The 8,076-nt window shown below is 38.1% G+C and overlaps 1 long non-coding RNA gene across 1 annotated transcript in view; it reads left to right on the top strand.

The window, feature by feature from the left end:
- Nucleotides 1–5,313: 5,313 nt before the first annotated feature.
- LOC107967590 (uncharacterized) overlaps nucleotides 5,314–8,076 on the top strand; it is a 46,191-nt gene continuing 43,428 nt past the window's right edge. The window contains exon 1 of the long non-coding RNA XR_002938839.3: nucleotides 5,314–6,046. This is a non-coding gene — a long non-coding RNA (uncharacterized LOC107967590). The remainder of the gene's footprint in view (nucleotides 6,047–8,076) is intronic.

The following is an 8,076-nucleotide window of genomic DNA, read 5'->3' as shown; positions in this document are numbered from 1 at the left end:
GCTGTGCTGTGAACCATGGCTGTCATAGCACCAACCCACAAGCTTATGTGATCTCCGGCAGAACTTTGCATCTCTGAGCTGTTCTTGTAACACTTTTTGTAAGTATTTTTAAGATCCCAGGTGTAGAGAGAAGACAGATGGTTAGACTGATCTGGGATAAGTTTTTTGCACCTTTGGTGCAAAGAAAGGATTCGTAACTTCAAATGATGGAAACGCAACTCAATCTAGCTTAAACACATAAGAAAATTGATTGGGCTACATAATAGGAAATTTCAATATGTAGCTGATTCCAGAAGGTTAACTTTTGTCATTGGCAATCTGTCTTCTTCTTCTCCATTTCTTGACTCCGCTTTCCTTTCTATTGGCTTCTTTTTCAGGCAAGTTCTTCCTTATCAGTGGCAAAGGAGAACACTTGAATCTTAATCTGTTGTTACAATAGCTATTCCTCACCCCACTCCTCCACCCCCAAAAAACAGAACACATCTTTCTCACTAGCTTCAAAAATTATTACAAGAATGACTCCTATGGTACCTTCTGGGATCACAGACTCCTCACTAAGTCAATCACTGTGGCCAGGAAATAGAGTACTCTGGTTGGCCACCCCTGGGTTGGTAGGCAGGGTCAGTCTCACTCAAATCACATGGAAGGACTAACAGTGCAGAAAGGATTCTGTCCAAAAGGAAAAGATGCAAAGCTGGCAAAACAGACAAAAAGAAAAGCTCAAAAACATATCATTTGTCCGCATTCATTTTGCTTTCCAAGTAGCTCCTTTGCATTCATTCAGATTAAACATTGTCGTTTAATACTCACACCTGACTTTGTACTTTTTATATTTTTTAATACCAAAACTTAATCTTATATTTTTCACTTTCTTATCTACACATCCCCATCATTTTATTTCTGGCTTCACATCCTCTGTTCATCTAAACTGAAAATAGTTATTAGTCCTCACCTTTCTTAAATCTTTTAGTGATCAAGGTTGTTTCAATACTTAAAAAGCAAAGCTGTTTTAAGATTTCAATAAATTCAATTTAATTAATTTATTAATCATTCTCAAAATGGTGGTGAAGAGGGCATCAAACTTCCTTTTCAAAATACCTCAAATGTAAGATGTGACATAAAGTAAAATATGCAGTTATCCTGCATACAGGTTATTATTCCACACATGTTTTAGCAAATATATATTGACAATATAAATGGAATTGACATTAAACAGGAAATTAATACACATTGGACCTTGGAACCTTCTGCTTAGAACTCTTTAATATTTTCCATTGCTCTGAAGGAAAAGACCAAACACCTTAACATGATACACAGAGCCCAGCCTGGTTTAGTCCCTGGTACCCCCTTTCATGTTATACCCTGCCATGAGCTCTCTCCACTGCAGCCTTGTTAGCCTTCCTTCACTTCTCCCTACATGCCAGACAACCTCCTTCCACAGAGATAGCACATAGGCTCTCATTTTTGCCAGGCAAGTTTTTTTATTCCCCATGCTGCTCAAAATTCCAATTTCTAGAGAAGCTCTCCCTGACCTGTCTGACCACATCAAACTAACCATTAGATTAATTTTTTATCTTCATAGCACTGTACTAAGTACTTCTCCTTGATATGCCTTGCCACTGCTGTGGCTTTACAGTTGTTTGTGTGATTACTTGATTATAGCCTGTCATACTCACTGCATTATAAATGCCAAGGCAGGGACTGTGTCTAAGTTTTGCTCACTGTTGTAGCCCTAACACCCAATACATTGCCTTGCACATTGTGGGTGCCCAATAAAATGATTATATATTGAACGAATCAATTTATTCTTGACATAAAAAAGAAACTCTTTTTAGTTGCTCCCTTTGCTTCCCAAGAAACAAAAATATAAGAGAAACTACAATAATTTTTTCAGTGAAAGCTGAATTCAGGTTTTCACTTTGACAATAAGAAAAATTATAACTATATACTTATTAACATTTATTTTCTAAACATTGGCTGTTTGTAGATGTTTGACTGGATTATTTTCCAAGCCATTTTTTGGGAGACAACAAGCCAAGTGATGTTTATCTTCTATCCACTTTTGCCAGGGAGCTATACACAACACAAAAATAAAAATTCATGCATAATGAAAATTCTAGACCTTGGCCACTGCTTAGCACTGCTTAATTATATGCGGTATAGCTGTCTATTTGATAGCAGATGCTATATGTATCTTGGCATCAATATTATTGTTTCTGTATTACCGATTCTCCATGAAAAACATCTCTTCACTTTGTATCCTAGGGGACTCAATATCTCTCCAAGGACAGATGGAGATTTATATATAAAAATTGATAATGACCCTCTTTGCTAAATTAAAGATGTTGGCCAACTCTTTCTTTGGAAACTGTCCAATTTGCATAATTGCATATGCCTTTCTAAATTTCCCCTGAAGCTCCAGTTGAATAAGGTGTTCCTTTGCATTTGCATGTTGAAAGGCTTAATTGTGCTGCATTAAACAGCTGCCCCCAGCTGCAGCCTCAGACCTGGCTAGTATTGGTGAACTTTCTGTGTGTTGGCAAATCACTTTGAGAATTTTCCAATCAAGCAAAGCCATTAGTATTCATGAGCTTATATGAGCAAAGTATTTAGATTTTGTGCAACACCAGTTAGCTGCAGTGAACATTCCTAAGGTAACTTTCCTACAACGCTACTCAGTTAGCGTTAACAGCACATTTGATAGGGCTTGCTTACTAAGGATTGTGCTTATAATGGCATTAAACATAATAATCAGAGAAGCACAGTGTGAGTAGGTTTTATTTTTCTTAGATCTACCAAAGATTCAAATTGAATGTTATTTAATCTCTAATGTAAATAAACGAGAGGGCTGAAGTGGAGAATAGCCTCTTGTTCTCCAAGGTCTATTATGGCAATAGGCACCTTCTGAGACAGCAACCAGATGTAGCTCCTAGAACAAGATTGACTGAGGTTAGTGCATGGAATCAGACTACCCAGACTTTAAACAATCTCTTCCCCAGAAGCAACCAATAGGCTGAACCAAGAGCCTCTTAAGTAGCCTAGAACAAAAGTTTAGCACCAAGAAAAGCATATTGGCTGGTGGCTAACAACTTTATCCGTTACTTTGGCTAGGAGATTTTCATTCATTCAACAAACATGTACTGTATTAAGGGCCTACTCTGGGTAAGGCATGTGCCAAGTTCTGGAAACATTGCAAAGTGACAGTGGTGTCCTATACTCTTGGAGATTACTAGTAGGGAAGTCAAACATTAGTCAAATAATCACATAAATGGGAATACATTTACATTCTAACCTATGTGCTATGAAGAAATAGAACAGAAGGCTATAAGAGCCTCACCCTACATGAGAGACTTAAGGAAAGCTTATCTGAAAAAATGAGGCTTGAGCTGAGAACTGGAGGAGAAGTAATAGCTAATCAGCTGAAGAATGAAAGAAGAATATTTCTAGTAGAGAAAACAGCGCTGTGAGACTCTCTGTGAGTCCATTAGGAAAACTAAGAAAAAAAATCAATGTCACTGGATGTACGAATTGAGGAAAAAAGTAGAGTAGAGTAAAGGTAGGCCGGAGACATAGGTAGAAGCCAAACCATAGGAGCCCTTTGAAGGCTCGCTTCATAATTTTGGCTTCTATTTAAAACAGCAATGGGAAGTCCCTAAAGTGATGGGAGTGGGGCATAGAGAGGAATTAATATACTTAAAGTTGCATTTGAAAATATTGCTGGCTTCAATATAATAAATGGATGAAAGGAGGAGTGGATATGGGAAAATCAAATAGAATGACTTATAGGAGTCCAGCTAGAGAAAATGGTAGTATGGGCTAGAATCGCAGCAGTAGTGAAGGAGAGAAGTGAATGGATTCACAGATATTTAGGATATAAATTTGACAAGATTTGTTGATTGATGAGGTTTAGACATGATAAACTTGAGATCTTTTTGAGAAACCCAAGTAAAAATATTCAATAGGCAGTTGAGTGTAAGGGTCAGGAACTCACAGGTCTGGTCTGGAGGTATAAATTTGGGAATCATTAGTCAATTGATGAAAATTGAGCCATGGATATCAAAAATACTATCTCGAAGAGAGAATATGTAATAAATCCAGAGGTGCACCACTCAGCTCTACCTCCACCAAAGGATTTGATGCCCAGATTGACGGAGAGTGAAATCAGCAGACAGCCTCCAGCTTCCAGCTCTTAGCTCTTTCAGGATATACCTTAGCTGGGAAAATGCCACACAGGACCTCATCTCTTTTCTGGGGACACCACATCTAATGAATGAGCATGGCAGGAATATGAAGGCCTGGCCACTTCAGTCAAATGTGGGATGAACCCATGATCCAGAATGTCCCACCAATGGCCAAAGTTTTGCTAGACTTGCATCAAATTTCAACTCCTTTCTCATCTCTATGCTTTCCTTTGGCAGGTATTGATTCATAACAACCATCTTGCACCCTAAACTCTATGTCAACAACATTTTACCTAGAGAAGCTAACCTATAACAGAGCATAAAATGGAAAGAGGAAGAAGCTTACAGACCAGCCATCTGCAAAGTAAAAGAGAAGGAAATGCTAGAAAGTAAGAAGGAAAACCTGGATAGCATGGTGTTTTGGAGCCAAAATAAACACATCTCAACAAAACAAAGAGTGCTGGGAGATTAGAAAAAAAAATACTGGAAAATGTCCATTGGACTTAAATCATGGAGGTCATTGGTGACCTTAGCCAAAGTTGTTTTGGTGCAGTGCCAGGAACAACTGCCAAATTAAAGAGGATTGAGGAGGGAGTTTGAAGTGAGAAAATGGACTCACCAAATAATGAGACATCTTTAGAAAATTTAGATTGAAAGAAATGGGAAAGATAGAAAGGAGTTGAAAGATAGAAACATAGAAAGAAATTGGGAGACAAGGAAGGTTGTTTTTTAAGATGGAAGAGGCATGAGAAGATTTAAATGTAATTGGAAATAATCCAATTGAGAAGGGTATGTCGAATAAATAGAAATGGGGGGCAGGGTGGGAGAAGAAACTGATAGTGTAAGGTTGATAATGAAGTGAGAAGGCATGAGCAGACAGTTTCCAAAGCACAGGTGGAGGGATTGGGCTTAAATGAGAAGGATACTCCCTAGACTAAAATAGGAGGAAAAGAGAAGAACATGAGTCCAGATGGAACTGTATGGATTTGCTAGCAGGAAGCTGAGGGAGTTCCCATCTGATGCCTTCTATTTTCTTCGGGAAGTAGGAGGTGAAGTCATCTGCTGCAAATGAGGAGGAGTTAAGAATATTCGAGGTTTGAATAGAATGTAGAATGTTTAAAACAATTGTTGTAGACAGAGGAAGAGAATTTACCAGAGACACATGGAAGAACTGGCAGGCTGAACAGGCCCCATGTGTCGGCACCAATCTGCCTGTATCTGCTCCACTGTTGGGAGACTATCTGTGGCAGTGCCAGGCTGTTCGAGTGTAGGCATAGAGAAGGAATACAGATGCATTCATCCAGGTTTGGACATTTGTCAGACAAAGATAAAAAAAATTTAAGACAACAGGACTAGGGAGTTGAGAATATTGGTGAGAGTGTTATGCAAATAATGGACTGTGGAATCTAAACTAAATAATAATAACGAAAAGATCAACAGAGATAAAAAGATGAGAGGTGATGGACTTGGGGAAAATAAAGAGGCCAGCATATGAAAGCAATACTTTTCAAGATTTGGGGATCATGTCAATATGCAGAATATGATTCAGGTCTGCAGGTGAGCATGAGATTCTGCATTTTTAACAGTTTCCAAGGTAATGCTGATAGGCATTAGAACTTCAATATGATCAAAAGTAGTTTTTAATTTGAGAGAGAGAGAATCAAAACTGCTATTACATTACTAGAGTGGTAGCAACTGAACTCAGAACAAACGATGAATGGGGTTCCATGAAGGACACTTTCCACAGCTACGAGGAAGCCTCCCTCTGAGGCTGCTGCTCCAGTCACTTCTTTACGAACTGTATCCACAAACAAAGTTACCTGAGTGACCCTCTGTCTTGCTTCCCTAAACAAATCTAACTAAAGGTAAGGCCTTGCTGGTCCTCGTCAGCTAGATTGTAGTTCAGTAATAGTGATAGCAATAATTTACCCTGTTACTACGGACTCAAAAAAGGGTAGACTCATTTTTAAGAATAATTCAACTGAAATTAGGATTTTAAGATGAACTTCCAACACATCTCAGGAGCCCAACAGGGAGGGTAGGCCAATCTGTAAGGTGATTAAAACAAAATGAGCATTTTGAGTTTTAGGCATATGTGAACAGTAAGGAGGAGCAGTGAAAACTGTTGGAACTTCTAGAAAGAAAGACCCTGCTCTGACTTAAGAAAAACTCAAATCTAGATGGCTCAGAAGGAATTATCTCACCTCTGGGTAAGGTGATACACATGGGCCCACAAAAAATCCATTTTTCGGTCACTTACTATGAACCAAACCTTCTCAAGAAATTGTAACTTGACTTCCATTTCCCAAGAAAGCAGCTAAAGATTTTCTCTTTTGAAAAGAGACCAAATTCTGAGTGAAACAAATCATTGGTGTTAATATTTAAGCAACAACAAAACAATAAATGAAAACAATATTTGTAACTCAAGGTGAATTGATCCAACTCAAATTTAGGAGAAAAAGTAAGGTTATATTAAACCAAGATAATAATATCTAATTTTACTGTTAAACGTTAATCATGCCTGATGTTTGATATTCTTTCAATATCGGCCCATATAATGAATTTTTCTTGGAAATGTAGTAACTAAATAATAGTAAATGTTTGTTTTGAAGAAAAAGTCCTAACTTTTTATGGGAGAGAAATAACAATTGAATAGAAAAACAGGCTATAACCACACCTTCAAAAATGGAACTTTCTGGACCACCAATAAGCCCCCTTACCTAGGCACAGTTAAGTAATAAGTATATGTAAGTAGTAAGTCATAGTGTAATAAGTTTTCTGGCGAAGTATTCAGGAAGCAGCATTGTATAAATGGCGCTTTCAAATCTAAAATCTATAATGAAGTGACAAATGGCACAAACATATGAGGATTTACTTGCCATTCAATAACAGTTTCATTGCATTAACCTGAATAAATAAGAAACACGGTTGCTTCTGGCACCATGACCCACTAGCAAGGCAAACAGAGAGAGCAGTAGGTTTTCCTGATGCTCCACAAGTCACACAAACTAGGCAAATGCCCATTCCATGCGTACTCTTGCAAAGCCTGTACTTTTTTTTTTTTTTTTTTGAGACGGAGTCTTGCTCTGTCGCCCAGGCTGGAGTGCAGTGGCGCGATCTCGGCTCACTGCAAGCTCCGCCTCCCGGGTTCACTCCATTCTCCGGTCTCAGCCTCCGGAGTAGCTGGGAAGCCTGTATGTTTTTTAATGGAAGTCACTATTCAGATGAATCAGACATTTAGACTTCAAGAAGTGTAAGAATTCCTCAAACTGACCACAGGTTGTTCTGGGAAGAGTATCTGTGATAGATGGGTAACAGGAGATGATTACACAGATTCTTGCATGAGTAAAAAAATCTGATTCTCTTAACTACTCAGTTCAATTTCAGAAGAAAAGCTTGTCGGTATCAAATGAGTTAGTTCTTTCTTGATAAATTAGAGAAATCTTACCTTGACAGAAAAGTAGACACATTATATTCTCAGTTGTGTAATGGCATCACTGGATTCCAGGGCACTCCCTGGTAGAAAGTTTTATATGCCATTTTCATGGGGGAAAAAGTCCTTAATGGTATGTCTCACCTAAAAGGGAAAAGTTGCAGTTTGGCAGGTTTGGAAACTGTGACTACGGAGCTAGAATTTAAAACTTGCACTAAAGAGAGAAAAAGTATAAAATATGCTCTTTCTCTCTCTCTCTCCTCCATCCCCATATATTATTCAAAATAAGGGCTTTGTTTTCGGTTTTGGTGTTTTCATTTTCTAACCTCTTAATAAATTACCTGATGCTTTCGCTCAGACCGTTCTCAAAATAGGGATCACAAATTAAAATACCTACAAGGGTTAGGCAGATAAAGCAAAGGAGTGAAGTCATTTCTGTCAAATTTAACAAAATGTTCAGTG

The sequence above is a fragment of the Pan troglodytes genome, chromosome 10, assembly GCF_028858775.2.
Source record: "Pan troglodytes isolate AG18354 chromosome 10, NHGRI_mPanTro3-v2.0_pri, whole genome shotgun sequence".
NCBI lineage: Eukaryota > Metazoa > Chordata > Mammalia > Primates > Hominidae > Pan > Pan troglodytes.
The sequence above is the reverse complement of the archived record's forward strand: the minus strand, read 5'-3'. Positions and strand labels throughout refer to the sequence as shown.